Genomic DNA, 10,269 nt, shown 5'->3' with positions numbered 1-10,269 from the left:
ATGTCAGCTGTAAAGCACTCCGTCAGTCCGGAGTGGGATTTGCTTTTGGTCAGGTTCATCCACAGCAGGCCCACAGTGCACCTTACTGAGGCCGAGATGTCACCCTTCAGCCTGGAACTCAATGAATGTTTTGTCATAGAATCATAGAGTGGTCCAGGCTGGAAGGGACCTCCAAAGGTCATCCAGTCTGACCTCCCTGCAGTCAGCAGGGACACCCCCAACTAGACCAGGGCCTTGCTGAGCCTTACCTTGAATGTCTCCAGGGAAGGGCCTCGACCACCAGTCTGGGTTGCAGTGTTCCACCACCTCTCTGGGTTCCAGTGTTCCACCACCCTCATAGTGAAGAACTTGTTCCATCAGGCAGATTGCTGAAATACTGCTGCATACCTTTGTGCCCTCCTGTGTAAAATAGGGGTTTAAACAGAAGGAGTCATCTGTTTGTGATTTACAGAACGCTTGTGCTCTATCAATACCTTTGCTGTGGTGTTCAGCTGAATACACTGATAAGAGAACAACTGCTCTAATTAGTTTGGACAAAAATCACAGCTCTGTATCACATGTTAATGATATCTTTCTAATTCTTATTCACTATATTATGCTAAGAGAGCCTGAAGTTTGTTGTTAAATTTCCCAAGAGTGTTTTCCTCTGTTACAACTTTGCTTGGAAATTACCCTCTGTGTGGAGCCTCAGCTCTCCAAATAAAGCATTAAGTGAAGCAATTACCCACTTACACCAGCTGTATTTTAAAGACATTTGTTGAGGAAGTACTTAATAGATTAGATTTTTTAATATTTGGGGGGGGGGGGGGGGCGGGGGGAGAAGGCTGTTTCAATTTGACACAATATGGTTCTACTTTCACAGCTTTTCAGCTTCCAGGTATCTCTGAGTGTCCTTAGTTTGAGTAGTATGAGTAAATATGTGTAGCTGTGAACATTTGGTGTAGAGGAAATCACCTCTGCTTATTAGTCCAGCAATGTTCTTGTGGTAGGAGTAGGGGGAATGGAGCAAAACTAGAAGTGGGCAGATTCAGATTGGATGTTAGGAAGAAGTTCTTCCCCATGAGGGAGGTGAGAGCCTGGCACAGGTTGCCCAGGGAGGTGGTGGAAGCTGCATCCCTGGAAGCTTTTAAAGCCAGGCTGGATGTGGCTGTGAGCAACCTGCTGCAGTGTGAGGTGTCCCTGGCCATGGCAGGGGGGTTGGAACTGGCTGAGCCTTGAGGTCCCTTCCAGCCCTGACAGTTCTGTGATTCTATGACATTTCCCAACATATTTGCACATGGAAACTCTCTTCCCTGTTTTTACCCAGGAGAGTGGTTTTTGCACCTGGGAAGGCCAAGTGCTATCATCTCTGCTTGAACTTTCAGCTTTCAGATCAGTTGGGTGTCTTGTCCTCCCTTTTCTTCCAGAAGGCTCTCCTGAAAGCTGTCTGCTCTCTACAGCTGTGAACGGTTTACAGCTAATGTAAGAATATTGACTACCCTGTGCCAGTGTTGGTTTAAGCAGCTCTTTGTTAAACATCAGACTGTTTGTTTTCCTGCTGTATCAGTACAAAAGCAATTACTTCTCTCCTTAGGCTCTTGACATATTGAACAAACCCAAGATTATTTGGTTTCCAGTTGGAAACCATTCTTCTGAAACAATTTCCTGTACATCAGTTGCAGTTCAAATGCAGCCTGCTGGCACATGAATGGGAACTACAGGCACTCTTCTCGGAGTGCTGGTGCCTGTTGTAAGCTGGCCTTGCCATTTCCCCAGCTCTGCAGCACTGCTCTTCCTGGTACATCCTAGGCTTGTCATGGCCTTCCCCCAACTGGAAACCCTCAGCTAATCCTGTTAGCAACTGATACATCCATGTCTTTGTTCTCATCCCTGCCAAACACCGAGGCCCTGGTCAGTAGAAGCTGGCAGTTCATGACCTGGAACTTCACTTAATGAGATCTACCCTGATCCTGGCTCTTCAGGAAGATTACCAGAAGAGATCATGCTCACCAGGAACTCCTTTTTGGTGGAGCTGGTCCAAGTGAAGGACAAAGGAGCATTTGTCACCCATGATACATGTTTCATATCATCATAGTATTGCTCATTTTGCAGTTATTTACAGGACTGGGTGTGTGGGGGGGGTGGCTTGGGTTTTGTTGTTGTTGTTTTGCTTGGGGATTGGTTTTGGTTTGGTTTGAGGTGGTTTATTTGTTCATGTAGGGTTGGGGTTGTTTTCATTTAAAGCAGGGCAGATCAGAGGTGTCTTTGCCTCATATCCTAGCAGGAGATGCTACATTTGCCCTTGTCATCATTTGAGTCCCTCAACCAAGTACTTTTCTGTGCTTTTAAAAACATTCTCAGGAGGAGATCCAGTTTCTTAAAACCAGCCATGTCCAGCTGAGTGCTGGTTTTGCCCTGGCTGCCATCATCTCCATCTCCCTAGTAGCTTGACTTCTCGAGCCTTAATGGACAGCAACCCTGGACTGGACTGAGTACCTCATTTCTGTGCCTGCTCCAAAGATGCTAGGGTGTTGTAGGTTAAGGGAAATCAAGAGTTAATTGGTATAACCACACAGAAAAGTCTTTTAGCGGCTAGAGAGTCCCAGGGGGAGGGGCAGGTTGTCCCAGGATATTGTAATCTGGTACTCTATTGCATTTTCCTGTATCTCTCTGTTTAAGGGAGTATGCAGCCAACACTCTCTCTCCTCTCCATCTTGTCATATGTGTGCTGTTACTTTTTGTTGGGGAGAGACTTTCTCCTGGCCTTGTCTGGCAGTGAATTTCCAGCTACACCTCTGGGCCTGTTGCAGCCTGCAGGAGGCCTGGATCTAGCATGGGGCAGCTTGGCTGCTCTGGGCCTGCTGAGGCTGAGTGGGGTGGAGGTTTGTGTAAGGCTCTGGAAGGTTTTGGCCTGGCAGGCACAGGTGAAGGGCTGAGCCTCATTTGTGAATGATTTCCTTTCACCTGAGTGTCTCTTGTATATATTTGTAAACTGAGTTTCCATTTAAACTTCCAATCCAGGGGGAGCATTGTGAGACAGCTTCAGTGGCTCAGTTGGTAGGGTGACCTACCACACATTGTTATTTCACTCCTTGGGACTGGGTAAAATATCTTTTCTGTCCTTTTGCCCTGGGCAGCTCATGGCTCAAACCTAGGACATAGGGGCTGTGAAACTCTTGGCTATTTCTGTGCCTAGAAATGCATCTTGGTCTCTATCAGACCAACCTGATGCACCTATGAGCTTTTCACTTGGCAGAAAAAAGCACAGTATCTCTAGCTACCTGTATCAACCTTTACTCAGCATCACTTTGTAGGATAGATTTTGTGCCTCAAAAGCTTATTTAAATAACCTGGTATCTTGGTTTCTCACTAAGATCCAGTAGGTTTCCAGTTCTTTTAAGCACTAAAATTAGCTCAGCAAGCTCAATTTTATTCTCTTTCATAAGCTTTGTCTGTGTGCTTTGCAAACTGCTGGTTGGGGTTTCCCTGCTCGGAATGCACAGCCAGACCTCCACAAATTACAGGCATTTTGCTTTGCTTTTGGCTGTGAGTAATTGGAAAAGATTAAAACCCCACCTGTTGCCATCAGCTCTGGTATGCTGGCTGGAGTCACCTGCTGCTTTTCACACAGGCTTTGCAAGCCTTTCCACGGGGCAGGTACAAGGTGAAGGCAGAGCAGAGCCATTTCCAAAGGAAAGAAGTTGCCTTCCTTTTCCAGGTGGCTGCACAAATCTGGGCATTAAAACCTAAGTGCCATTGTTTTCTGTGCTGCCTTAAGAAAACTGATGCTACTGTGCAGCATGATGTCACCTTGACCCAATCATAACCCACTTTCTGTGAGTGCAATGTTAGCTCCCCAGAGGAGCATCTGCTGAGTGACTGCAGCATCCCATGCAGCCGTTGCTAAGTGACAAGATTCAGCTTTCAGCAGGATCTAATTTTAAAGTATTTAACCCTAGCTCTGTCAAGGTTCATTATTTCCAACGGGATGATTAAGCTCTGGTGGTTGGTGTCCCAACTTTTCATAAATACTCTGGTGCTAGCAGTGCTGCTAATTGATTTCTACCAACTACAGTGGCTTACAATGAGAAGCTAGGTACCTGGGGTAGATCATAGAACCATAGAGTTGTCAGGGTTGGAAGGGACCCCAAGGATCAGCCAGTTCCAACCCCACTGCCATGGGCAGGGACACCTCACACTCGATCAGATTTCTCAGAGCCTCATCAAGCCTGGCCTTAAAAACCTCCAGGCATGAGGCTTCCACCACCTCCCTGGGCAACCTGTGGCAGGCTCTCACCATCCTCACAGGGAAGAATTTCTTCCTAACATCCAATCTTAATCTACCCACTTCTAGTTTTGCTCCATCCCCCCCAGTCCTGTCCCTTCCTGACTCCCTAAAAAGTCCTTCCCCAGCTTTCCTGCAGGCCCCCTTCAGATACTGGAAGACCACAGTAAGGTCACAATAAGGTAAGAGCACACATGTCCCAAGCCAGAGAGAAGAGAGTGAGCTTTGGCTGTATACTCCCTTAATTAGAGAGATGCAGGAAAAGGGAACAGAGTAACAGATTGCAATATCCTGTAGACGACCTGCCTCTCCCCCTGGGACTCTCTAGCCTCTGGAGGACTTTCCTTTGTGGTTGTACCAAGTAACTTTTGATTTCCCTTAACCTACCACAAGGATCTATGGATCTTCAACAAAAGATGGCAGGAGTAGGGAAGCAATTTCATTTTCCTGGAAGAGGGGGAATCCTGCATTCAAAACCCCACCAAGCAACAAAAGAAAGCCCACTTTAACTTTTTCAGCTGTTGCTAAGTTCTGCTGCTTTATCAGCGAGGATTTGCTGGGAAGATAGAGAAGTGGCTTCTGTTGCACCAAGGGCTGCTGTGTGTTGCAGCCAAGAGGAATGTGAACTGCAAAGTCAACTCTGGATTATCACAGGCAGCTCAGTTTTTCCATCTCCTCCTCCTCAGCAGTTTCTTTTCACACAGAGGCACCACTCCCCTGGCCAGGCACACACCCTATAGATGACTCAAGCTATTTATCCTATGGGCTGGGAAGGAATGGGAGAGACACAAACTTGTTCTCAGTTCTCCTTTTCAATGCTACAGCCACCCTGAAGTCATGACAATGCAGACTACAAATAATTATGATCATGAAGCCAACAAATCATTAAAATAAACTCATCTTTTTACAACTACTTAGCCTTTTTTTAATCAAAACCATCAGGTTCTGGAAAGGGAGGGAAGGCTCTGTGCAGCAGTTTGGTGCAGAGTCACCATGAGAAATACGGAGCATCCATCAGGAGGACATACCCTGCTGCTCACACTTGCTGTTGCTAAGGTCACAGAAACAAAACACCAGCGTAGGGTGCTTGCATCTTTCCAGGGTGTGCTTGTGCAGTGCCTGTGATGGCTGAAGATGGAGTCTGACTGGCTGAAGATGGCTCCCTTCCAACCATTTGTGACTATCAAACCCCTTTTGTTGTGAATACTCCTAAGTGATGACACTGAAGTTTGTTTTCCCAAAGCACAGAAAACATCCAGGATAATTCAAAACACAATCTTTGGGGTTTTTTTCCCTCTACCTGCAGCTACTCACAGGGTATTTGAGTGCAGGTTCTGACTAAGCAGACAGGAGGGCACTCTGAGCAGGGAAGGGAGGATGAAGGAGCTTGGAAATAGAATCACAAAGTCACAGAATCATTTTGCTTGGGAAGGACCTTCAAGACTATTGAGTCCAACCATCAAAACCTGTTGAACCATCACCCCCATTCTTAACCAATTTGTCTTGAGACAGCCTCTAAAACTCAACCCCCATTTCCCTGTGAGGGTGATGGAACACTGGAGCAGGCTGCCCGGGGGGGGTGTGGAGTTTCTCTCTAGAGATATTCAAAACCTGCCTGGATGCATTCCTGTGTGACCTGCCCTAGGTGATCCTGCTCCAGCAGGGGAGTTGGACTGGGTGATCTTTGGAGGTCCTTTCCAGCCCCTAACATTCTGTGATTCTACTGGCTGATGACCACAGGCATAACACAAAGGCAGCTTCTAGCTTCTGTTCCACTGCACAATCTTTCTTCTCCATCCTCCCTCATGAAAAGCAACAATGCTGTGACCCTTGTAAGGGATTTCTTTCCTTAACAGGGCATGTTTTAGCTCATCAAGCTCTGCTGCTGGAAGATGTATTTATATTCCTATCAGTAGATTACTGTGCCCAGCTCTTGGGCCCTCAACACACGAAGGACATGGACCTGGTGGGGCAGGCCCAGAGGAGGGCCCTGAAAATGATCAGGGGATTGGAACATCTCTGCTGTGAGGACAGGCTGAGGGAGCTGGGCTTGTTTTCTTCCCAGAGCCTGGAGAACAGAAGGCTCCAGGAAGACCTAGTAAGACCTTTTAGCACTTCAATGGAGCCTACAAGAAGGCTGGAGAGGGACTGTTTACAAAGGGCTGCAGTGATCCCACAAGGTTTGAAACTAGAGGAGAGTAGATTTAGCTTGGATGTTAGCAGCAAGTGTTTTAAAATGAGGGTGGTTGAGCACTGGAACAGATTGCCCAGGGAGGTGGTTGGGACCCGTGTTCAAGGTGAGGCCCAACAGGGCTCTGGGCAACCTGATCTAGTTGAGGATGCCCCTGCTGGCTGCAGTGGGGGCTGGACTGGGTGACCTTTGGAGGTCACTTCCAACCTGGTGATTCATGATTCCAGGATTTGCAGAAGGTATTATTCTGAGGGATCCTGTGGCAACTACCCCACACTGTTTGGTGTTCCACTCATTTGACCTCTCTTGCTCTGAACTCCTGATGAGAGGATTGGTCCTCTGCAATTCTGTACTGAGTCACTGACAAGGAAGCTGCAGCAGCACACACTGTGTGCCTCTGCTGCAGAGGTCCCACAGCCTTGCTCTCTAGGGAGAGGTGAGTATTAAGAAAGGGCTTGTGAGGAAGTAGTACAATAAAGACTTTTTTTCCCCACAGCTGAGAGGAAGTAGAGCTGCAGCTGCAATGGCATCTGAAAATTTCCTAGAAGCTAAAAAAAAACCCCACCAACAAAACCCCAGAACACCCCACAGCTTTTGCTGCCTGCATGTTTGGGAAGCTTTCATATCATTTGATATGAATCATATCAAGTTAGGGGTTGGAAGGGACCCCTAGAGATATCTAGTCCAGCCCCCCTGCCAAAGTAGGATCACCATGGGCAGGCCACTGTGGTGGGGTGAAGAAATTACCACAGCCATACAGGGTCATAGAATGGTCTGGGTTGGAAGTGACCTCCAAAGGTCATCTAGTTCAACCCCCTGCAGTCAGCAGGGGCATCCTTGACTAGATCAGGCTGCCCAGAGCCCTGTCAAGCCTCACTGGGAATATCTCCAGGGCAGGGGCCTCAGCCACCTCCCTGAGCAACCTGTTCCAGTGTTCCACCCCCCTCATGGTAAAGGACTTGTTCCTAACATCCAATCTAAGTCTGCTCTGCTCTCATTTCAAACCTCTCCTCCTCCTATCACTGCAGGCCTTTGCAAACAACTCCTCTCCAGCCTTCTTGTAGCACCCTTCAGGTACTGGCAGGCTGCTATTAGGTCTCCCCAGAGCCTTCTCTTCTCCAGGCTGCACAGCTCCAGCTCCCTCAGCCTGTTTTCATAGCAGAGGTGTTCCAACCCCCTGATCATTTTCATGGCCCTCCTCTGGACCTGCTCCATGAGGTCCATCAGGTCATTTGACTCAAGCTGTTCCCCAAGTACCATCATGGCACAGTGACAGGTTACAACACTGTCAGTTCCAAACACTGCAGGTACCCCAGTGCCTGGGAGAAACTGGGTAAGAGACAAGAGCACTTCAAAATACAAGAGGCTGGCCTGAGGCTTAAAACATCCTGAAGATGAGCTGTTCTGATGAGCCTAAAAATGCTGCAGTTAGCTCTCAGCCTTACAGCCTTTAAGCCCCTCCATCAGCTTGTGTTTTGAGAAGCTGGCTTTACCTCCTCTGTGAAGTGCCCTAGATCTGTACATTTGGATCTTGCCATTCTGAATGGATGCAGGCAAATACCTTCTGCATTGCTCCACCCTGAACACAAGCTGCCCAGTCAGAAACACCCCTGCTGTCAGTGGGAAAGCAATTCATTCTGCTACAACCAGGCACTTCAATCCCCTCAGTCCCCCTTCCCAGCTTTTTCAGCTGTGGAGCCTCTCTGCCAGCACCCTCTGCACCAGGTACAGGGAGGAAATTTCATCACAAAAGCATCTTTGAACAGGGCACAAACTGGGAGTACTGTGTTGTGCAAAGTAGAATCATAGAGTGGTTTACATTGGAAGGGACCTCAAGGATCAGCCAGTTCCATGGGCAGGGACACCTCATACCACAGCAGGTTGCTCACAGCCACATCCAGCCTGGCTGCAAACACCTCCAGGGATGAGGCTTCCACCACCTCCCTGGGCAACCTGTGCCAGGCTCTCACCACCCTCATGGGGAAGAACTTCTTCCTAACATCCAACCTGAATCTACCCACTTTTAGTTTTGCTCCATTCCTAGTCCTAGCACCTTGCACTTCAAAGTATTTCATTCTAGCATTCCATGAAAGACACATCCCAGAGCCTGCAATCCTGAAAACACAAGCTTAGAACCCACTGCAAAGGTGAACAGTTTTCCAGTACACAATTTATTGCACTGGCTTGTCAGGCCATACCATCCCTGATGTGCTGCTGCCAGCTCTGGTGTGCTGAACAGCAATTGCAAACTCCAGTTACCTTGTCAAACACTTCTCTAAATTCCTTACAGGACACAGTGGAAGAAGCAGTCTGTCTTGGCTTTAATGTTGAAAACTAATACAGCTTCCCTATTTCTTATCCCAGGGTTGCTATTTGAGCTCTTCTGGTCACACAGAACAGCAGGAAGATCATTTGGGTGAACAGTGACAGTATGTGTTTTCCTTCCCTCCCCTCCACCCTTTTAGACCTCCTGAAAATGTGCCTCTCTGTTCCTGGCAACATCCATCAGCAGCATGTCCTGCAACATTCGACTTTCTATGGAGGCACAAACATGCTTACTCATCTGGCCAGTGTATCATATGTGGTGTTTACCAACTCCACTACTGTGATGAGCAAGAGAAGAGCACACCTCATCAAAGCCTCCAGACCGAGGAAGAGGATGATCTGCTCCTACTGAAGGGAAACAAAGAGGAAGGGAGGTAAGGGAATGGCTTAGCCTCCCTAGCACTACCCACCACTGAGGAAAGGCTATGAAGACACTGTGCTGAAATCGAGTGGGGGAAAAAAACTCTACCATGGCAACCAGAAAAAAACCAACACCCAAACCCAATAATATTTTGCTGCTACATCCTTACCCCAGAGCAGTGAGCCCTGAGAGTCACCAGGTGCTCAGCATTTATACTGAAATATCTTCACGTTTGCCTTTTTATTTCCTTTATTCAACCTTTCCCCCCCTTCCATCCCACCCTTTCCCCCTTTTTCCTTTTATTTCTGTCCCCCTTTTTTCCCCTTCCTTACACATCTGTTTCCAGTCGCTGTCAGGAGCTAAGTGCTGCATTGGCTGCCTGGGGGGACACCTGTGGAGTCCTCAGTGGCTTAATGCCTGATGATGGGCTGTGTTTATTTAAACCTCTGGCCAGTCTGAGGCTAAAGGAGAAGGAAAGCGATGACAGTCAGCCCAGCCCAAGCACTCCTTCAGAGAGAGGTGGCTGAACGCTGGGGCGGCTGGCAGCAGGCTCCGAGACAAAAGCAGCTGCGGGCCGGAGGCAGCAGCGAGGCTGTCCTCCTCCTTCCCGGAGCCCACCGAGTGCAGCTACTCAGAATGACCTCCCAGACTGTGGAATTCGAGTTTCATGAGAAATTACCTAACCGCCTTTTGTTTCACGGCTCCGCCAAAGCCTTTGCCTCAGCCTCAGCCTCAGCCTCAGCCTCAGGCTCAGCGGGCGCTGGGTGCCTCACGTCAGCCAACAGCCGCAGCGCCCCCTGCAGGCGTCTCGCACAACGCGCTGCTGCAGGCCTCCTTCCGCGCACCGCCTGACAGGACCGGGCCCGGCGCGCCCCCTAGTGACAGCGCTGCGTCACACGAGCCGTCACGGCGCGGGCCCGGGCCCCGGCCCCCTACCCGGGGCACCGGCCTCTGCTGTCCACGTCGCGATGACCCCTTCCACACACCCCTGTCTCGCTCACGGTCGAGGCTTTTTGGGGCAGGGAAGGGGCCCCGTGGCTTCAGGGGACACAGTGCCCGGAGGCCGTTACCATGGCAACGGAGGCGGCCGTGAGCGCCGTGAGGCCCCGCCCCATGCCGTGCCGCCAT

Source organism: Melanerpes formicivorus, unplaced genomic scaffold, assembly GCF_026170545.1.
Source record: "Melanerpes formicivorus ecotype bairdi unplaced genomic scaffold, bMelFor1.0.p_v2 SCAF_26, whole genome shotgun sequence".
Classification (NCBI taxonomy): Eukaryota; Metazoa; Chordata; class Aves; order Piciformes; family Picidae; genus Melanerpes; species Melanerpes formicivorus.
The sequence above is the reverse complement of the archived record's forward strand: the minus strand, read 5'-3'. Positions refer to the sequence as shown.